Source organism: Eurosta solidaginis, chromosome X (genome assembly GCF_040869045.1).
Source record: "Eurosta solidaginis isolate ZX-2024a chromosome X, ASM4086904v1, whole genome shotgun sequence".
NCBI classification, from domain to species: domain Eukaryota; kingdom Metazoa; phylum Arthropoda; class Insecta; order Diptera; family Tephritidae; genus Eurosta; species Eurosta solidaginis.
This window is the reverse complement of record NC_090324.1, coordinates 44,029,830-44,053,735: the sequence shown is the minus strand read 5'-3', so window position 1 is coordinate 44,053,735 and position 23,906 is coordinate 44,029,830. Positions and strand designations below refer to the sequence as shown.

The following is a 23,906-nucleotide window of genomic DNA, read 5'->3' as shown; positions in this document are numbered from 1 at the left end:
TCGATAACTTCCATGGAAACTACTGTGGTATCTATTGTGAATTTTGCTATTGCTTCATGACTTTCTTTGATTTTTTCAAAGGTATCAAGAGCACTTAAAGCACTTTCCATTGAATTTAGACAGTGCTAATGAAGCTGTCTTTATTGTCGATTGACACATTTTGAGGTTATCCTCAAAATCAGATTGAGTTTTAACTGATAAAGTACTAAAATGGATGTTTGTATCTTGTTCAATTGGAAAATTTTTAGATACGATCTTGAACGTTTTTTAATTGTCTGTACTTATGCTTCATGAAATTTTTGAGCATCATAGCTATTGTAATGATCAATAGCATGAATGCGCAAATTAAAACTGCTAACTAAACATCTGCAATGTTTGGAATATTTTTCGTATCTACTTCGACTGGTGGCTCATATTTAACTATTCTGTTCTCTGGTGTTTATCAGGCAATCGCTTTCATAATTCCGTGTGCTATCTTTGTCCACCAAGACATTTTGAAGTTTCCTTTAATTATTTTCTTATTTCTATGAAAAAGGGACTAAATTTATACTTTAATAAAATTGCTTGATATTATTCTTTATCCTATGCATTCCATTTTACTTACGACTTTTTGTTAATTTACCTTACTTAATTAGCATTATAAAAATTATTTAAAACAAAATTTATTTCTAAAATTTTCTTCAAAACGTTATTATTTTTACATTTCTAATTTACTAACAATTTTTCTTAAATAAGAATTTGTGACTTATTTTTTTTTAATTATTTAATTAAAATTACGAAATATTTAAAAATTAATTTCTATGCCATTTTGGCCTTCATATTTTCCTATTTTCAGGCTCAATTTGTGCCAATTTTCAAAGAAATGTTTAATTGAAACATTTTATTAACATTTTTAGTGCTTAAAAGAAGTTGTTCTGAGCAGAAATCGAGGATTTCCAAATTTTTTCTAAAATTTAAATTATGTATTTAGATTGCCAGTCTTGCTTCCAGTCGTGCTGCCGGTCAATTCCTGCCGGTTTGCTGCTGCCAGTCACATTATTCCACTCGATTTATGCATTTGCTGCCAGTCATTAGCCGTATCCTCTTGATTTATTGCTGTTTGTTCTTTCTTCATGAAGTCGTATTAAATGATCTTTGTATTTACAATATCTGCATGACGTTATCTACGTTGTAATGTCCTTCGTATTTGTGCGTCTTCTTTCCTTAACCGGTAACTTTATTATTTCAGGATCTTTTTGTTTAATGCAATGATTCAGCGTGTCTAAAATTCAAAAATTCAACTTTTGCCAGGACGGCAGGATTATTAGTTTTTATACTTACAAAAAAAAAAAAAATTGGCAGGATCTCTGATCAGCTAGATCCTTAGCAGTTTTGTTGATTTTTAATCTAGACTGGCAGGATCGCCATGTAAATAAGTAAAACAATGAAGTGTGAGATTTGGATCATGAGTAGTAATTAGTTTTATTTAGAAATTGTTTTCCCTTTTATACAAAATATTCTTATTCTACTTATACCTATTTATACTAATACTTACAAACTAAAATGTATATATTTCCTGTATGCGGAGTAAGCATATTGGAATGACCTACATATTCAGGTACATGAGTACATATGTATGTATATGGACAAAGTGTATCAGTCAGCGTGAATAATTGACCGATATAAGCAAATATGTGCATTCAGTGCAGAAGTGCATACTTAGCAATTGGATATTTGAGTTATTAATATTTTGTTACGTGGATGGTCTTCATGTGTACTAAGCTGGGTTGATTTGCATGGACGAAAGTTAACCCATATCGCGCCATCGATTTTTCGATATGTTTTGGGCTCAGGAAAAAAAAGTTCCACTAAGCATACCCAAAAAAAGAATTTCCGAGCCTGCAAAATTTGAGTTTTTTGACTTTTTTTCTTTGATTTTTAAGGTTTTTTTCATGACCTACTTAAAACATTTTCATTTGATTTAAAATTTTCATGTATACCCTGTCCGACTCAAAATTGTCCGCTCCAAACTTTGGCGATAACAGTTTTTTGAAAAAAAAAAAATTAACTTATTTCAGAATTCCAACCCGAAGGGCGATCTTAAAAATAATAATTATCCGGGCACTCTAATAAAAAGTCTAGTTGATCACAAAATAATGGAAATAAAAAACGAACAAAATAAAATAACAATACAAAGAGAAAAAGAAAAGAAACAATACTTTAGCGTAACAAACATACCTAAACTTACGGAGAACTTCAGCAAAACGCTAAGTAACAACACACACAAAATTGCATTTGCCTACAAATCCAATCATACATTATCGACGGTATTCACAAAAACAAAAAGCCCTATTGAAAAGCTCCAACAAAACAACGCTATATATGAAATAACATGTGAAGGCAATGAAAATGAAGAATGCAAGAAAAAATATACATAGGAACAACAAAACGGCCACTAGGAGTTCGGCTCGCAGAACAAGAAGAAGATATACGAAAGAAAAAACAAAGCACAGCATTATGTCAACACACAACACAAACTGGGCACGCAGCTGATCTACAAAACACAAGAATCAAGGAAAAGCCAGGTACACATTAGAAAGCCTGCGAATATTGCAAAGAAGAGAAAAAACAAGAAACATAAAGGAAGATGACGTGTCTGCTGCCTACACCCTCTGTCTCTAACATTAATTCGTTTTTAGTATGACAATGATACCACTATGGAATGGTACCGAAAATAATTTTAGTTCTATGAAATTTGTTTAAATAGTCCAATTACACAAGTATACACGGTTTTGAATCTAGACAACTAAAAGTAGTTTTTAAGACAATTTATGACGCTGAATCCGATTCTTCGTTCCGTCTTTTAAGATTGATTCTAGTTTTTAATACAGTCAATAAATTCATTTTTAAAGATTTTTGTCAAATAATATTCATTTTATTAATTTAAAAGTAACAAATCAGAAATGAAGATTGGTGGAACTTTGCCTTTTGTATTGTTTAGTATCTGTTTCGCGTATTAGAGTCCAACAGTAGTCGCTTTATCCCGAAATCTTTGGTATCGTCTTTCAATTGTTTGGCTAGATCGTGGTGTAGCCGCTCTCCTTGTTCGTCGCTCGTATCACCCAAGTTTTCGGGGAAAAAATAGAGATGGGAATGCAGAAAATGCTTCTTTGGAGACATTCTAGCTCCAATCTTTCGATAATTTTCCAACATATCTTCAATAATTTCCTTAAAATTAGGGGATTTGGGATTACCAAGAAAGTGGTGAACGATATTTTGACAAGATGCGGCTGCTTTATCGGGCGTTAAACATTTTGTAAATGTTTTATCAGCCATTAATTTTCTAATATCAGGTCCGACAAATATTCCTTCTTTGATTTTTGCATATGACAATTTAGGAAACAACTTGACTATGTACTGAAAAGCCGGTCATTCACGGTTTAATGCTTTGACGAAGTTATTTATAAGGCCTAATTTAATGTGAAGAGGTGGCAGGAAAATGTCTTGTGGATTTACAAGTGGTTCAGCGGAGACATTTTGCTGTTCAGGCTCATATTGAGTACGACTTTGCCATTCTTTTCTCACATAATGATGTTCAGTTGCGCGGATATACCACAAGCATAAAAAACCACAAAATTTGGTGAATCCAGATTGCATCCCAATTAAGATACCAATTACCTGTTGAAATAAATTTCGGTATCCATGACTTATGAGTGTCGGCTATTCTGAAACCAAAGTAGTGCAGATACGCATCTTTGAGCCCATTTGTTATTATTTTGCCACTTTTTATAATCATGTAAGAACCACAAACGTAACAGAAACACTTTGAGTCAACTTTGCAACACTGTCTCTGCATTTTTATTTGTTGTAATCATTTATTTTATTTGACAGTTACAGTTGAAATGACTTATCAAGCAGTGGCACTATTTAAAAGCTGCTATAACAGCACAATGGTGCTATCATGCGACAACTCTGAAACTAGAATCAATCTTAAAAAACTGAATGCAGATTCGTATTCAGCATATCAAGTATAGTTAAGAATCGTTCTTATCTGCTCAGATCCAAAAGTTGACCTAAATTTGTAAACTTGTGTTATGTGAGTTTTCTATATAAATCATTTTATATTATTCAAAGTGTTTTTTGCCTCTTGTTTGGGATATTTGTTTGTATGTAATACTGTGATTACTAATATTGAAATGTTACGCACTTATGCCTTTTCTGTTTTTTATATTAATGTATTGCTTTTTGTTATTAAAATACACAGATCGCCCTTGAAAAAGTTAGAGAGACTAGCGAAACGTCGGGTTGGAATGGTGAAATAAGTTTGTTTTTTTTTTGCACCAAACGCTACTGGCCAAAAGAGCCTATGTAAGCATTAGTAAATGTTATAAATAAATTGACCGGAAAATCACAAAAAAAAAAAAAATATTTGTTGTGTTTTGAGGAGTGTTTTGGTGAAAAAATTTATTTTTTCGCCATTTTTTTTAAGGGTTTCTTCAGAAACGTGCAAAAGTATTGCCGATGAAAACGAATTTGTCTCATAGCTCCTATCCCACTTAAAGTTATGCGTTGGCATTAACAGTTTAAAAAAAATTTTTTTTGGTTTTGGGACTTGTTTTGATCGAAAACGATTTTTTTCATTTTCAAGGCTCCAAATCATTTTTTATGTATATCGTTAGCTTAATGTGAAAATGTACTAAGTCACTTTTTACGAATTTTACAGGAGACGCAAAAAACTGAATAATTTTGAAATAACCTTTTTTTTTAAACTGTGAATGAGGATACCTTAGTTGCAATACTTTTGAGTGTAGAAGCTTTGAAAAAGATAAATAAAAATCATGTATGCTAACCCAGCAGCTATTTTATGACTTAGCAAAAACAAATTTTTTCTCCTGACTTAGCACTTTTTACTCAATATGTTTCCCCATCACTCCTCCCCTTTTATGATTGAAATATAACACTAAAACTATATATTTCACAAAAAATACTATTTATTTGTCAAACTATTTCTAACTATTGGCGGCCGCCGTAGTGTGATGGTAGTGTGCTCCGCCTACCACACCGAATGCCCTGGGATCAAACCCCGGGCAAAGCAACATCAAAATTTTAGAAATAAGTAAGGTTTTTAAATTAGAAGAAAATTTTTCTAAGCGGGGTTTGGCAAGCACTCCGAGTATATTTCTGCCATGAAAAGCTCTCAGTGAAAACTCATCTGATCGCAGATGCCGTTCCGAGTCGGCATAAAACAAGTAGGTCTCGTCCCGCCAATTTGTAGGAAAAATTAAAAAAAGGGAGCACGACGTAAATTGGAAGAGAAGCTCGTCGGGAGGTTATCGTGCCTTACATTTATTTATTTATTTTATTTCAAACGGTTTTGATCTGGAGTCTTTTTCCGTATGGTGCGAAGACAATAACTTATTTTTAAATTCAAACAAATGCTGTGTTGTATCTTATTCCATATAGACAACCGCCACATACTTTATCTACAAACTAAATGCTAAATCTCTTTATCGTTGTCAAGGGAGTAAAGACTTGGGTGTACTTTTTGACTCCAAACTTTTCTAGTCACATTGACTTCGTTGTTTCAAAATTTGTTGCAATGGTTGGGTCCAGTAGACGTAACACCAGTGACTTTAAGAACCCTATGACGTTGAAGGCACTTTATATATTCTTGGGCAGAAGTGGTATTGAATATTGCTCAATAATATGGAATCCTTTTTATGAATCTAACTCCTATAAAATTAAGAAAGTTCCAAAAATATTTACAAAATTGCTTTACTTATGCTTCACTGGCCAGACAGCCTCCCATCATATACCAGCAGTCACAAATTGCTTGGTCTTCAGGCTTTGCATAACGGAAGAACTTTTATCTCACTCATGCTTGCCTATAATGTAATAAACTTTAGCACGAATTCCTCTGATTTATATACTTTATTCACTCCATATATTCTACTGCGTGATCTTCGGCATAATAGATTATTTATAGAAATAACTCATAAAACGAATTATGCTATGAATGAACCTATAACTAGGACTATACATCTAGCAAATCGATTCAGTAGTGTTATTAATTTTAATGACAGCTTATATAAGTTTAAGCTTGAATTATTTTCTATTTTTAACTAGTCTGTAATAAAAAAAGCATGTAGTTATCGACATGTAAGAATTGAAGTAGATTATAGTCAGCGCAAGGCATTAATCATACACCAAAGGCATGCCTCAATTGGGTAAATCCAACCTTCTCCAGGGGTTGCCAGCACAATATATAGCTTCTCCAACCCAGTTGTCAACTCACCTAACCGTGGCGAATCCTGTTTCATTGACATCCGAGGCTCTGGCGACCCCAAGTTCCTCATGGAACTAGGGGTGGGGAGGACGGGATGGCCTAGAAGGTTTAATGTGGTCATATAAATCGTTCCCGAGATGGTCTAGCTAGTAGTACCTTAATAGTGGCTTTGTTACCGGAACGTACCGCATCTACCGGCAGAGGGCCATCAGCATCGGTAACACTCCCCAAAGCCTTCGGGGAGTGTTGTTGTTATTGTAGCAATGCTTCGCCCCACCTAACAGCCGCGACCGATCACAAATTGTCATCAATATCCTCTAACGTGAGTCCAAGGAAACTTGTCGTTTCAAGAGGGGTGGACCATAAGGAAAGGGGTGTTAGAGGCGTTGATTCCACATTACAATTAAAGAGATGGTTGGTGTCATTTGGGGACACATTGCAAGCGGGCATACATTTTGTATGTCGGGGTTGATTCTAGATAGGTAAGAGTTTAACCTGTTACAGTATCAAGAACGAAGTTGAGCAAGAGTGACACGCGTTTCCCTGGGGACCATGCGTTCCTCTTCCGCGAGTTTTGGATAATTTTCTTTAAGTACTGCATTCACCGGGCAATTCCCGGCATAAAGGTCGGACGCCTGTTTATGGAGTTCACCAAACACCTGCTTGTGTTTTTTCGCTTCATACGGCTGGGTTCTCAGGTGCCATATTTCTTCAAAATGCTTACGGAGATGACTCCTTAAGCCCATAGGCGGTGCTGGTTCATCAATCAGATGCTCAGGTTTCTGGGTATTCAACAGGAACTGTTTGGTCAGCATCTCATGTCTCTCCCTGATGGGGAGTATTCTCGCCTCATTATGCAGATGTTGTTCTGGGGACATAAGAAGACAGCCCGTGGCAATTCTGAGAGCAATATGTTGGCAGGCCTGTAGCTTCTTCCAGTGGGTCATTTTTAGGCTTGGCGACCATATGAGTGACACGTAACACGTAATCGTCTGGCTAATTACTTTGTATGTAGTCATGAGCGTTTCTTTATCTTTTCCCCAGGTACTGCCAGCGAGGGATTTGAGGATTTTGTTACTGCTCTGAATTCTCGGAACAATTGCGGCTGCGTGCTCACCAAAATGTAGATCCTGATCAAACGTCCACCCAAGATTTTGGGGTGTAGGACAGTCGGTAGCGTAGTGCCATCGACGCGGATGTTCAAAATGGTCGAAATTTGGGACGTCCATGTTGTAAATAAGTTCGCGGAGGATTTAGTCGGTGATAATGCCAGGTTTCGCGAGGCGAAACAACTGGAGAGATCAGGGAGGTAGCCGTTTATTTTAATGCATAGCTCATCGATCTTTGGTCCTGGGCCTGTGGCCATTATTGCGCAGTCATCGGCGTAGGAAACGATTGTGACTTCTTCCGGTGGTGAAGGTAGCTTAGATATGTAGAAATTAAACAAAAGTGGGGATAGGACACCACCCTGTGGCACCCCTTGTTTAATTCTCCTTGGTTTTGATGTTTCGTTTTTAATTGCACCGATGCACAGTGTTTCGTGTAGAACAAGCTAGCTGGACAAAAACAAAGATCTTATTCCAAGAAAGGTGTAACGAAAAATGAAAGAAAACAAACAAGATAACGGGATTTTTGCTTTTGTTTTGATATTTTTTCTCATATATATTGAGTAATTGAAGTAAGAAGGCAGGAGTGGCCGTAAAATGGATTGATTAATTTGCAGAATTATTTTTGAATATTAAACTTCATATTTCTTTTGAGTGAATAATTTTATATAATTTTTTTGATGGATTCTAAGCTCGAAGGTAAGCAAAATTTTTTAATAGTAATTCTTTCGCAATTAGAGTATTTTCAATATATTTAACATTCCGTTATTAAGGAGAAAAGGTATTTTTTCTCTATGTTTTTAAATTTAGGGACAAAAAAGTTACATACATCCGTGCTAAATTTTACATATGTTATAGTCGCAAGTATTCTCTAATAGTCGAAAGAAAAAACCATTGCGAATTCTTTGCACATCTATTTTTAATTTTTTTTTTTTGTAGATTTAGTTATTTCTACATATAAAAGAGGATGTAGGCACGTACCAGCTCCGACGAGATATTTGAACCTTTAAAGCTGATCTAAAAACGGCAAAACCAATTCCCAGGTACAGGGAATAAACACGTAGCCATAAAACACACAAAGATACACGCGCAAGGCGAACAAGAGCACACCAAAAGCAAAAAGGCGAAGATGACTGACTTCAACCTGCCACAACCTACCGCACCAGTCACCAAGGCAAAAAACAGGTACATACAAAGCAATCATAGCTTGAACTGGCCGGTCCATGAGGACCTCATATAGACTGATTGAGTCTGTAGTGTTCGTAGCAATCCTAATGCAGGTATAACCACACAGGAACGCTACACAAAACAACCCAATTTGGTAGCATCTACGCCAATACCTGAATTTAATATAAATACTGCCCAAATGTGATCAACGACACTTAAGATGGCAGCACAGCAATCATAACCTATTCACCCTGTCGGAAAATCAACAACACAAAGCAGTTTAGTTATAACCGTACCAAGAACGGAGTTTTTTGACATTTGGTTTCAACAATCGAAGGAAACCAGATATAAAGAATTATTGAGTTTTGTTTTACTTAAGTACGGTTTAAGCAAAGCACCCGAGTATTCGACAAAAAATTTAAGCTTAGAAATATCGGCATATTCGTCGAAGCTGGATCAAAATTGGAACACTTCTGGAAGACATAAGGAGCGAGTGGATGACCTCTTGCAATCTAGAAGTCCTGGTCCGGCAACAGAAATGTTGCTAACATTATAAAACAATCACAGGAAACCACTCAAATGTCCGGCAAAAAGATGACATGTGAGCCAGATGCAAGATGCTTGAGCAATGTAGAAGCTTTAGCATACTACGGAGATAGCAAGTCGACGACTCATGTGTACAAAACGACTCGGAAGTGGAGCATCAAGGCAGGCCATAAGGTTTATCCATCATTTTATAATCTAAGAAAAGCTAAGGCATAATGCTATCCAAATGAAATTGATGTGGGTGAAACACGTGCGGAAATTAAAGTCCAGTTCGTATTAGATAAAAATGTTGAGCGTTTAGTTTTAGCAAATCAAGAAGTTTTTGTTGGTTTATTACCTATAAACTTGACGTATACTTTAATCAGCAAGTGGGGTTGCAATGAAAGCTCTGGCCATAGCACATATAAGCAAAAGTTTACATGCAGTTCTGACACTGATGAGTTTTTGTTTATATTTTCTTTCGTTCCTCTTCACTTACAGGATGAAAAAGGTAACATTCTTTGGCAGAATCCTCGACCTTCTTCTACCATGTATTGTCGTCCAATTAAATTTATTTTTCTAAAAAAAAACAAAAGATTTTATTGTTTTTGAAACGAACAAAGTGTTAGAGGGGATAAATGCGTTGTTGCCAACAAAGTACATGCTCGAAGAATACGAAGTTTCCGTAAACCACAATATGCTTCTAACAATGATTGACGGAAAAGTTTGCAATACTTTGACTGAAACTTCTTCCGCACAAAAGTATTATATTTGTGGTGCTATTCCAAAAGATATGAATAATGAGTTACGGGACTTTACGCCTAACCGAGATAATCTTGGTTTTGGTTTGCCTACTTTCCATGCATGGATAACATGTTTTGAATGCTTGCTTCACCTAAGTTATCGCCTCGAAGTAAAAAATGTCAGCTTAGGAATGAGGCAGATAAAAATAGTGTAAAGCTACGTTCCAACATAATCGAGAATAAATTTAAAAGTGTACTTGGATTCATAGTAGATAAACCAAAACCAGGTTTCGGCAATACCAATGACGGCAACACTGCTCGTAGGTTTTTCGAAAATTCTTTGGCTAGTGCTGAGATTACGGGGTTGGATGTAACGCTAATCAAAATATTTGACACTCTCCTTCGCGCATTAGCATCTGGGTACAATATAAATATCCTGTTTAGGCCATGAACACCATGAACAAATGCGTGGTGGCAACGGCGCGCACCCACGTATTTGTTAAAGATTAGGTTAACGCGAAAAAAAAGGAAGAAAATAAAAACACCAAAAAGGGTTTCGTATTAATACAAGGGAATTCACAGTGTTTTTTATTCAATATGTATAAATACAACAAGTGTTAAGGAAATTTATTAACAGATGTTGTGAAAATGAAAATGTTAAAGATATTTTCGGAAATTATTTTATGAATTTGACAACTTACGTGAACGGGCGATTACGTGTTCCTTTGCTTGCTGCTGGATCAAAAGAGGACGAGACTCTTTTCCACATGAGCCGATGAACCCACGATACAGCTCCTTCGTTGGGTTTCCCGGCAACAAAGTTGCTGTACCGCGGGCTCACAGCGGTAAAAATCTAAGATACATACGTACCACCACTCACACATGCCTGTGTGTATTAGTACAAGTATATGTAGGTGGTAGTAAACGGAGGAAAATAACTAAGGAAATTATGTTACGAGGGAGGGGAGATATATTTAGGCCTGTGGCCTAAACATACCGGCCCCCTTGCCGTAAGCAACAAAGAAAAAATTAAAAAAAAGGGATACCGCGTGATCGCACGTCCAGTAAGGCGCTGTAACGAAAGAAGGCAGTGCAGATGCGGACTGCAAGCACTGCACGCCAGATGGTTGACCTCACATTTGGCTCTCCTGTGGAAAGTTATTACGAAAAGCTTTTAGGTTCATCAGAGCTTGATTCAAAGGACTTATCGGCTATCAAGAAGAAGCATAAAATGTGCTATTTCAGCTTCCTAAAGTGTCAGGCGGCAATAGCTGAGCTTTTGGAAAATTTTGAAAAGAAAGATAAGAATGTAGATGTCTCAGATAACATGGAATATCATGTGCGCCTGCCAGCATGTGATACGGATATTTTCAAAGGTGACTATATTTCATGGCCGTCTTTTAGGGACATGTTCACTGCCATATATATTAATAATAGTAAACTCCATGCAGTGCAAAAACTATACTATTTAAGGCAAAAAACTCAATGGGAGGCCAAAGAGATAGTGGAACGGTGTTCCTTAACAACAGACGGTTTCGATACAGCGTGGAAAAATTTATGTGACCGATACGAAAACAAACGTATCTTTGTCAATGCCCAATTAAAAATTCTTTTTAGTTTAAAAGCAGTTGAGAGCGAATGCGGTAGCTCCATTAAAAAACTGCAACGTGAAATAAACAATTGTATCTCAGCGCTTCAATGTCACAAGATTGACATATCAAACTGGGATGCAATTCTAACGTATTTGTGCTCCACAAAACTGCCAGAAACCACACTGGCTCTATGGGAACAAACCATAGAAAATAAAACAGAAATTTCAAAATGGGCAGATATAGATAAATTCTTATCCAGCAGATTTCAAACGTTGGAAACTGTCGTAGATATAAGAGGGGATACGGTTTCAAAACCCTCTAAGCCACATGCTTCTCGTTCCTCGGCAGATACATCGTCGAAACGATTAGGGTCCTACCAGGCAAGTGCAACAGTAGCCAAACCTACATGTAAGATGTGCAAAAGTCCTGCACATCGAATTTCAAAGTGTGAAAAGCTCTTACGTTTAACACCCAATAAAGGGTTTGAACAAATTAAGAGCAGCCGTGGGTGCATAAACTGCCTTTCTGCTGGCCATTCTGTGACAAAGTGCACCAGTCAAATGAACTGTGCCACATGTCATTTAAGACATCATACGCTGCTTCATATTTCGAGTCAGCCAAAACCAACAAATACTCCTGACACTATCGGAGCATCTACCTCACGGGAAGCTCAAATACGACGCAATGCTGAAAGAGAAAACGCTCCGATTAATAATGTGAACTCATGTTTCGCAAACACAAATAAAGGGGTATTACTAGGGACAGCTCAGGTCAATATTCGTTTTAATGATGTTGACTATTCGGCGAGAGCCCTAATAGACTCGGGATCTGAATGTTCATTCATTACCGAGAAACTAAAGCGCAGAATGAATCTGCCATCCAAACGCCTGCATGCCCAAGTTTCGGGCATCAGTAACACAATGTCTGCACAAGTAAAAGAAGCGTGCAACATACAATTGCGGTCACCAACAGACCCATTATTCGAGATTAATACGATCATGCTGGTTTTACCACAATTAACAGGGAATCTTCCAACTTGCCAAATAAACGCAATGACTAGGCAAGCATTCCCTGACTTAGTACTGGCTGACAAAAGATTCTTTGTCAATGAGCTAGTCGACTTAATTCTGGGCGGAGACATATACCCCCAAATTATGCTAGGCGGTATCAGGAAGGACGTGCTAAACACATTAATAGCACAGGAAACGGTGTTCGGCTGGATTTTGACAGGCCGGACAGATGCGGTTGATACAAATAAGACCCTAGTTTCATATTTCAATGAGGTCACTTTAGATAAACAATTGGCGGCTTTTTGGGAGATAGAGGAAATTCCAAAGAAAAGGAGCATCAATAACGATGACACTTACTGCGAGGAGCTATACACATCCACAACAGTTCGGAACAACGATGGCAAATACGTAGTCTCTTTACCCTTTAGGAAAGTGTTTAACTTAGGCCCCTCATTAAGAAGTGCGTGCTCTCAATTATATCGCAACGAGACACGACTTGCGAAAAACCCAGTCCTTCAAACGGAATACAATAGAGTTGTATCCGAATATGAAACTTTAGGGCACATGAAACAAATAGGCAATATTTCGCCAGACTCAAATGACTGTTACTTCCTACCTCACCATGCTGTTATAAAGAAGGGAAGTACAACGACAAAATTCAGATTCGTATTTAATGCATCTTGTCCTACCACTAATGGCAAAAGTTTAAATGATGCCTTATATCCAGGTCCGATTCTTCAATCCGACCTGACAATTCTTATACTACGTTGACGGCTGTTCAAATACGTATTTAACAGCGACATAGAGAAAATGTATCGCCAAATATCGGTCAATGAAGACCAAACAAAATATCAGCGAATCATATTTCGCAAATGCCCCAAAAACCCAATTAACATTTATGAATTGAAAACGGTAACCTTTGGGGTTAATTGTGCTCCGTATCTTGATATTCGAACGCTGCACCAACTAGCTGATGACGTGGAGACATCGCATCCAATGGCAGCAGATATACTGCGAAATTGCATGTACGTTGATGACGTACTCGCCGGTGGACACAGCATCGAAATTGCAATCAAGGCAAGGGACGAAATATCATTGGCATTGCAATCGGCAGGTTTCCCATTGCGAAAATGGACGTCCAACTGCAAGAAAATCCTACAGGGTATACCGAAGCAACACCTATTAAGCGAGGATTTTCTTGAGTTTGAAGACACCAGCATGGTAAAAGCACTCGGTATCAGGTGGAACGCCCATTTCGACTACTTTTACTTCACAGCGAAACCCTTTGAAAATAACCACGCCGTAACAAAAAGGTCAATATTTCTGCGATCGCAAAACTTTTCGACCCTCTTGGCTGGCTGGCACCCGTCGTAATTGTAGCCAAAATAATAATGCAAAATATTTGGTTGGAAGGGACAGGCTGGGATGAAGATGTGTCTGAAACTACTCTACATCGGTGGCAATCATTCATGACGGACTACGAAAAGATCAACGATATACGCATACCGCGATGGGTTCACTACACATTGAAGGACAATGTCGAAATACATTGATTCAGCGATGCCTCGGAAAAAGCATATGCCGCCACTGTTTTGCTGAGGGTACAAACAAAGGATCAAGTCTTCACCAACCTGTTGATGGCCAAAACGAGAGTAGCCCCGGTCAAAACCATATCATTGCCACGACAGGAACTCTGCGGCGCAGTCCTACTTGTAGAAATTATAGAGTCGGCCATAGAAGGTCGAAAAGTTTTGCGATCGCAGAAAGTATTGACCTTTTTGTTACGGCGTGGTTATTGTCAAAGGGTTTCGCTGTGAAGTAAAAGTAGTCGAAATGGGCGTTCCACCTGATACCGAGTGCTTTTACCATGCTGGTGTCTTCAAACTCAAGAAAATCCTCGCTTAATAGGTGTTGCTTCGGTATACCCTGTAGGATTTTCTTGCAGTTGGACGTCCATTTTCGCAATGGGAAACCTGCGGATTGCAATGCCAATGATATTTCGTCCCTTGCCTTGATTGCAATTTCGATGCTGTGTCCACTGGCGAGTACGTCATCAACGTACATGCAATTTCGCAGTATATCTGCTGCCATTGGATGCGATGTCTCCACGTCATCAGCTAGTTGGTGCAGCGTTCGAATCGCAAGATACGGAGCACAATTAACCCCAAAGGTTACCGTTTTCAATTCATAAATGTTAATTGGGTTTTTGGGGCATTTGTGAAATATGATTCGCTGATATTTTGTTTGGTTTTCATTGACCCATATTTGGCGATACATTTTCTCTATGTCGCTGTTAAATACGTATTTGAACAGCCGCCAACGTATTATAAGAATTGTCAGGTCGGATTGAAGAATCGGACCTGGATATAAGGCATCATTTAGACTTTTGCCATTAGTGGTAGGACAAGATGCATTAAATACGACTCTGACTTTTGTCGTTGTACTTCCTTCCTTTATAACAGCATGGTGAGGTAGGAAGTAACAGTCATTTGAGTCTGGCGAAATATTGCCTATTTGTTTCATGTGCTCTAAAGTTTCATATTCGGATACAACTCTATTGTATTCCGTTTGAAGGACTGGGTTTTTCGCAAGTCGTGTCTCGTTGCGATAGAATTGAGAGCACGCCCTTCTTAATGAGGGGCCTAAGTTAAACTCTTTCCTAAAGGGTAAGGAGACTACGTATTTGCCATCGTTGTTCCGAACTGTTGTGGATTTGTATAGCTCCTCGCAGTAAGTGTCATCGTTATTAATGCTCCTTTTCTTTGGAATTTCCTCTATCTCCCAAAAAGCCGCCAATTGTTTATCAAAAGTGACCTCATTGAAATATGAAACTAGGGTCTTATTTGTATCAACCGCATCTGTCCGGCCTGTCAAAATCCAGCCGAACACCGTTTCCTGTGCTATTAATGTGTTTAGCACGTCCTTCCTGATACCGCCTAGCATAATTTGGGGGTATATGCCTCCGCCCAGAAATATGCAACTTTCAAACATTAAAGTAACCCTTTGGACAGATTCGACTATAGTACTGGCATGGATCCGAAAACCACCATGTTCGTGGTCAACATTTGTGGCACATGAATAACGAAAATCATCGACAAAGTTGGAGACAAAGTATGGCGGCATGTAGACTCTGCGTCAAACCCTGCAGATTTGGCGAGCAGAGGCCTCCTCGCTTCGGATCTAATCGAAAATTCTTTGTGGTGGCAGGGACCTTCTTGGTTACAAGAAGACAACGAAAATTGGCAAACACAAGAAGAAGATTACAATACGAATATGGAGGAAAAGAGGGTGAAAGTTCATACAACTTCGGTCAAAAATAACTTTGATATTCTGGATAGGTTTTCCGATCTACCGAGGGCGTTGCGGGTTATATCCTATATTCTTCAGTTTTTCCAGAATACGCACCCAACAACTAAAGCCTCTTTTAAAATGGATTCTCATTCAATAGCTCCTGACGAAATAGAAAAAACAACACGAAGATTAATAACAATATGCCAGAGGCAACATTATCAAGAAGAGTACGCAAATTTGAAGTCAGGAAAACTAATAAATGGGAAGAGTGAGATTTTACCCCTGAACCCATATATAGATGACGAAGGCATCATTCGAACTGGGGGGGCGGACTGGGGCATCGAAAGACATATCCCATAATGAAAATCAACCCATTATTCTTCCTTATACTTGCAGGTTATCCAGACTTATAGTCCAATCCTCTCATGAGACCACCCTGCATGGAGGGAACCAGCTGATGCTACGTCATATCCGCACTCATTACTGGATCCCACGCGTTAAAGTCATGATAAGGTCGGTTATCTACAACTGTAAAGTCTGCACTATTTACAGGAAGCGGACGCAAACGCAACTTATGGGGATCCTTCCGAAAGAGCGCACCACCTTTACTAGGGCCTTCACTAACACTGGGGTAGATTTCGCGGGACCATTCGATATAAAATCCTACCGAGGGAGGGGATGTCGAATTTCAAAAGGATACGTTTGCCTGTTTGTCTGCTTTTCGACGAAAGCCATCCATCTAGAAGCGACAAACGATCTTAGTACCGGGTCCTTCCTAGCTGCCTTCGCCAGATTCATATCCAGACGAGGCTGTCCGAAAAACGTTTACTCCGACAATGGTACTAACTTTGTCGGAGCTTCTCGATCTTTACGATCCGAGTTTAAAGCATTTCTGCGTGAAGCAAGCGACGGAACATTGAATAAATATAGCCATCACACTTTAAAATGGCATTTTATACCGCCAAGCGCTCCTCACATGGGAGGTTTGTGGGAAGCGGGGGTAAAAAGTTTTAAGACATACTTTAAAAAGATCGCGTCCGACCATAAATATACTTTAGAAGAGTTTACAACCCTCTTATATCGAATTGAGGCCTGCCTCAACTCGAGACCTCTAAGTCCCTCATCTAACGACCCATCCGACCTGGAGCCGCTTACTCCAGGCCATTTTCTCGTAGGCGGCCATCTTTTAGCTCCACCTGAACTCGATTGTAGTGAAAACCCTGCCTCAATTGTAAACCGATGGCAAAAGATGAAAGCCCTTCATCAAACCTTTTGCAAAAGATGGAAATCGGAATATCTCACCGAGATCCAGAAACGGTATAAATGGAAACATCCACAATCCAACTTAAAACCCGGGGACCTAGTCGTCATCAAGGAGGATAACCTACAACCGAACGAGTGGAAAATGGGGAGAGTCGTCAACACACACCCAGGTTCCGATAACCGTGTACGTGTTGTTGACGTTCATACAATGAAGGGACAAATTACGAGACCAATCGCGAAATTGGTACTACTTCCGCCCAACGACAAGGAAAATGAACTTTAATAGTCCATATCCCTTTATTCCAAATAACCCAGCTCTCGTTCATCCCGAATGAGGCCAACACACCGATAACCCTGCTCTCATTCCCCTGAACAAGGCCAACATACCCTAACGCAGACTCACTATCTGCCCCAGAATACAATTGAATTAGCAATCACACCCCAAACATCAATTGCCATATGAACCACACATTCAAACTTAAAAGTATTTTCGAGTATAAAATTAAGGTACACGTCGTAAAGGTTTAAAAGTGCAAATAAATGTTTAACAAGCCGGCCCAATAAAACCGCACGGCGTTCTTTGCCCTAACCCAAATAAGCATGCGTTGCGACAATGTAAAGCATGTGTGCAAACGTCGAATCTAAATGTCACGCCGAACAAAAATTGGAAATCGAGTTAGGTTTTCACGCAGCAAATTCAACTTGGGTTGCTCTCATATAACTTGTATGTACATGAGACATTTTTTGACAGAAAATTACTTGGGTGCGTTTATATTGGGTTGGCTGTAAGAAACACAAGGAGGTGTTCTGAATAGCAATCCGGCCTGTTCTGGATTCCGACTCGCTTTGAAAGATCAGGCGGAGTTGATTCCGAGTCGATTTCTTTTTGGTGTTCTCAGTTCCGATTTAAACAAATCGATTCGAAGCTGATTTCGTATCATTTTCATATCGAGTCGATAATAAAGCGAAACAGCTGTTTTTATTTATTTTGTTTTTAGTTAAATTAAAATTGTGCAAAAATTTGAACAAAATGCCAGCACCAATGGTTTTCGGAAATGCAGAGGCAACAAGACAATTGCAATTTTGCATAAAAAACGCTAAAGAATCGATCGATGGAAATTGAGAACACGTCGGCTTGCTTTCGACCGGAATCGCTTTGCTTGGGTGGGACAATTCTTGATCGGAGTTTTCAAATTGAGATTTATTATACTAAATAAACAAATAGTCCAGCAAAACGTTGTAGTAAATCTTCCAAATAAAATGAATAATTTAATAAAACTTATTTCTGGGGAAAATAATGTAATGATCTGTGCTTAATGGGCTAAATACTTTCGATTCCGGAGAACAGGTCCGAATAACTTAAATCCCAATTTGAATATCCTAATATTTTCCACATAAGACAATTAAAAGCGGAACATTAAACTAAAATAAAGTGACTAACACAAAAGGGTATTAACTCAGATTTCTGCACACTATCCTTTATGTGCATTGCATTCCAACCAAAGAAATTTCGCAAACTATTTGGAACATACTAGAACCGGGAGACTTGGGTGTTGAAGTATTAAGCATCAAAATCAACATTTCAGACGCTATTTTATAGTTAAGCAAATAAAATGCATTTTCAAACCCTACTCATACGTACATCTATCTTCAACTTAAGTATGCTTTGAGAATCATTTCAAGAGAGTATCTAAACCCCTGGAGCCTACTAAAGAATTTGGCATCGCTGACTTCGTTTATTCTTTCTGTAAATCGGGATAAAGAATTTTTGAAAAGAAGAAAAGCTGCACCCATCTCGGGTAACTTAACAACTTGAGGTCAATTTGAAGCATGCCCGACTTGGGCCATTTTATTTAAATTCATGGTTCTTTTCTAATTTTTGGAAAAAAGTTATGCGTAGAGAGCATGTAAAAGGCAAGAAATCAACAAATTAATCTGGCTCAGGATCTTTGCAACGAGATGATGGCGTATCTGACCAACATTATGGCTCATTACCGCGAGAGATTTCGAATCGTCATTTACTACTACTCACCTGAACGATATCCATATAATAGCGTCCCTCTTCAACCGCTCCTTGTATTTCATAATGCAGCACTGCAGCTTCTGACGTTGGTACGTTGCCATCGTCGGGCAATAGCGAAAGAGTTGTATAAGTTAGCCATGTTGATTACACAATCTTCCCTCAGAAAAAAAGAATATAATTATATTAATAAGCCTTCAGTACCTCCAAGATGTAATTTTATACACACCTACGCTTCCTTTGTGTGATATCCACCGGCAAATGTAGGACAGACTTGGCTCTATCGACACCCGCTACCTCCGGTTCTAGCGCGCGTTGTCCTGGTCGGCACTTAGATATAAAGAATGTTTAGCAGCACAACTTGCAACAGCACCTTATCAATTGTCAATGGTTATGAGCGTTTTGCCGGTATAGCAGGCCGTTTTTAAGTGCCCAAAGTTTCGCCTTCGTACGACGTATGCCAAAGCGGTGGCATATAGAAAAGTGGTGAAAGATCGCTTGACGATAGAAAGCTGACGATTAAGTTATTGAGTTCGGTTCAGCAATGTAAATTCAGTCGTGGAACCTGTTTTCGACAGCGATCCATTACGTGCAAGATTTTGGATTAAAATAGAAACCAAATTGCTCTTTAGAACGTAAACACTTCCAGTTACCTCATTTTACTTCCTTTATATTAGGCCCATTTCAAGTTGTCAAGTTTCATCACAAAATTTTGCATTAGTTCTACTTAATTATATTTTTGTATCTTTAATCTAATACAAACTGTCAGCATGAGTTCAAAATGCCGGTGTAATAAAAAAGGTTAGCAAATCTTACAACATTACAAATCAAGAGGAATCTGGATTCCAAGACGATGATGAAACTTTAGCAAATATCGTGACCGCTGAAGAATACCTCCAACATAAGGATATATGTACAAAGGCTCGAGTATGAACAGCTGATTTTTTTTGGATATGGTGAACTCTGATGGTTTGCTAGTTTGCGCAAAGGGTTTGCACTACGATAGCGTACTTACAAATATATTAAAGGTGTACAGCGATCCAGGCAATTTAATGCTTGTAATGAATTGTTCAGATTGGGAGGAGCATTATTGTAAATCTAAATTGGAACAGAAATATGTACATGAAGTAGCGTACACAGTTACGGACAGAGAACGCGTTTACTTGGAAGACGGCATTCAATTCATAGGCACACGAATTCTAGGGGTTGATCTTTTAAAGCGTCGTTCACCCAGTGAGCTAATAACGGGCATCGTTGTGCTACGCGCACACACCATTATTGAATCCTGTCAAGAAGCATTTGCTTTGCGTGTCGTATCGTATGAGTAATAAAACTGTTTTTATAAAGCATTTTCCAACAGCGCCGAAGCTTTCACAAGTGGATTTAGTCATATTGAGTGCACTATGCGTAATCTGTTTGTAAAACAATTAGTTATTTGGACGCGTTTTCATGCTATTGTACAACAATCACTGAAGCCTCATGAGGCACAAACTATTGAGTTGTTCCCATGACGCTAATACAAACACATCTGCTTAATATAATGAATTGTTAGTGCGTTAAATTAAGCGTATAAACAGACCGGAAGATTTGGAAGAGATCACAGTAGAGAATTGTATAACAAAAAATTTCATAATATACAGCAAGCTCAACTGGATTGTATTTGGCATCAATTGAATTCGCAGACTACATTTATAGTAGCTGATTTGAAAATTTTACGCAATCTTATGATTTCCAATACATATCATGATGCAGTGGCCGCATATGCACTAACCAAACGTTATCACACTACAGAGTATGCGCTTCGTAATTCGGGTTGGACGTTTTTAGATTCAGCTGAGCAAATATTCAATTTAACTAGAGAGCGCGTTAACAATGCACAAGGTGAGTTTGAATATGAACCCTATCCCAAATGGAAATTTTAGCTGAAATACTCAAAGTTGAAATACCGGGCGAGATGAAACGTTCACGTCCCGACTGCGTAAGTGCCACCCAAAGTCGTAATACTTTGTCATGAGACACGTACCTGCCTTCAATTGCGTCTATTTCTCACACAAGGTGGTGAACGCTTTTTCTTATTTGCTGCAAGGCAGCATGAGATACCAATCGGTAAACTAGCTGATTGCTATAAGTTAAGGAAATGGTAAATGCACTAACGCAATTTGAGAAAACTCTCAGCGGCAAAAACACAAGCACACAAAAGAGGAATAGCACTCAACCAAATGCGAAAGAAAATGACGTTCTAAAGAATGAAGCTTCGGACTCAGAACAAAGCACCCCTATGGATGAGCTGACGCAGCTGTAGACTGATGCTAATGGTGATTAAGATCTTGCAGCAAAATATTTTCAAGAAAGTTATATGCTAACTATTACACAATTAAGTGATGCTGACGAAACTTTAACTTATGCTGGCGCCGATGCAAATGCAAGCGGGGCTACGGAGACCTCTATTATGGATACCTCGGTTTCGAGCCATTTCAACAGCTAGAACACCTGGATATAACTGCGGCTGTGGCGGCACGTAAACAACCACTAATCTGCATACAAACATTCAAACCAGAACGAGAGGGTGCTATGTCACTCAATCGCATACTCGATGAAATACAACCACAGTATGTTATAATGTATCATTGTAATGTGGCCGCAATAAGACAATTGGAAAGATGGGAAGCGCGTCAACGGCGCGCTCCGAAAGATCGGACGCATGTATCCTTCCCTTTACATGCGCACACCGTAGAAGAACAATCGTATTTGACTATCTGGCGACGTGAGAAGCAAGCATTTAGAATGATTATTAAAACGAAGCGTGTAATGGTTATACCAGGGTACCAAGATGGCAAAACAGATGAAGCTTTCATGTTGTATAGAGCCTATGCAGAAACTGAAGGCGTGGACGCGGCTAATGCGGCTGGGCGTGAAGCAGGCGGTCAAGCGAGCCTCATACCTTTTGTTTCAGCCAAATTATCGTAGATATGCGTGAATTCCGTTCTGATCTGCCATGTTTAATACATAAACCAGGCATGGAGGTGCAACAAGTTACTATCACGATTGGCGACTATATACTCACACAGATATTTGTGTTGAACGTAAATCAATCTCCGACTTAATTGGTTCACTAAATCCCGGACGCTTATACAATCAATGTGCACAAATGCAACATTATTCTGCCAAACCAATAGAAAGCAAAAACATATTTTCTTGGGAGTAATATAAAGCCAACATATTTTCGTGTCGAATTGAATGGCACAAATAATCCCAATATGCTATATATAATTCCAAAAGGCCGTTTATACATATTTCCATGAAGCGAAAATCTGGAAAGAAAAGAAGAAACTCAATTAATTAATAAAAATATAACCAAGTCTATGAGTGTACTCACCGCCGCGTGTTAAATGAATGACATTTTTTCATTCAGGAAATGGAAGAGCGACATCTGCTAGTCAAAATCACTACACTCCATTTCTGACTGTCAATGCACTGTGTTACCGACATTATGCCCTACGCGTTGCTACACGCAACACATGTCGCGTATTACATATCTCGATCAATCTTTCATTTGGTCGAGATTTAAAATACTTAATTCCACGAATCGCAACATTATCGACAATACACGTCAAAAATAATGTTGAATGGTGGAAGTGATACTCTGTAAGACCTTTTCAGCCAGGTTTCTAACCGTTCCGTGTGGTGGCAGGCCACTTGTTGTGAAAACAAAGTTCACCACAGTTCAAAAATAACTTGTTAGGACTACTTCGGCGACAACTACCGACATAAAATAAATTACAAAATGTACTAAAGGCGCTAAAGCAACAGCCACATCGCTTGGATGCGTGCTAAATCCAGTCTTTCTTCCTTTCTTTGCGCGCATAAGTATTGACTTATGGCCTTTAATTTTTTATTTCAATTAAATTTTATTTCAATAAAATGTTTTTTTTTTTTTGATAATATATTAGTGATAATTTTTTTTTGGTTACGCCACCCAAACAACATTCCGCCAACCTCAATTTGGGCATGATCAATGATATCAACATTCTTTCAGATCATGACCCGCTACGAAACTCTATTGGCCAAGTCAGAGGGGGGCGCCAAGCGCTTCGACGTCGCCTGCCAGCTCTGCGGTAGAAACCATAGCATGAGGCTCTGCGCGGAGTACAGAAGCAAGTCGCCCGAAGAAAGGTTACGGGCTGTCCTACTACATAAATACTGCCCCAATTGTTTGTCGCCGTTTCATCGCGTTGACAACTGCAAAAGTAAATATCGATGCAAAAGGTGTAACGAGAAGCACCATACTACGCTTCACCTCGAGGACCAACGTCCTGCACGCGCAGAAACCATTGTCGTCGGCGACGACAGCCAATCGGACGACGAGTTGTCGATCCACTTATCGGGACCAACTAAGTATTGGGCCCAACAAGTCGAGGAGGCAGAGTTGGAAGAAGAAATGGCTAGAGCCGAACAAAACCCCTCAACCAGCAATCTTGGGATGCGTAGTTTTCGGCCGCTGCTACAGCATGAACGGAAGGCGGAAAAGTTCAAGAAAGAACGACAAGAACAAGACAATTGGCGGCAGCAGGACACCGAACTCCATACCACATCATCGAAGGGAAACGCTGCCCATGGTCGGCCCAGAGCAGCTAAACGCGTAACGAGGCAAAATCGAAACAAAACCGCGCCATATCAAAGTCACGCGAGCAAAGTCGACAGTAGACGAGCGCTATTACAAGGCGTACCAGCCGGCTTCCGAACGGGACGCCTATCCCAGACAACGACCCCATCACCCATCATGCGACCATTTGTGCCCATCGCACCGACTGCCGTCGTACGGATCGAATCACGGGGCCACTTGCATTTGGTTCGAGCTATAGTCGATCCCTGCGCCACAAGTACAATTGTCGATGCAGAGCTGGTGCGCGACCTACAGTTAGAG

At 39.0% G+C, this 23,906-nt stretch overlaps 1 pseudogene; it reads left to right on the top strand.

Moving 5' to 3' along the window:
• The first annotated feature begins 210 nt into the window (after window positions 1-210).
• LOC137234881 (DNA repair endonuclease XPF-like) lies at window positions 211-22,187 on the top strand (annotated as a pseudogene).
• The last annotated feature ends 1,719 nt before the right edge of the window (window positions 22,188-23,906 follow it).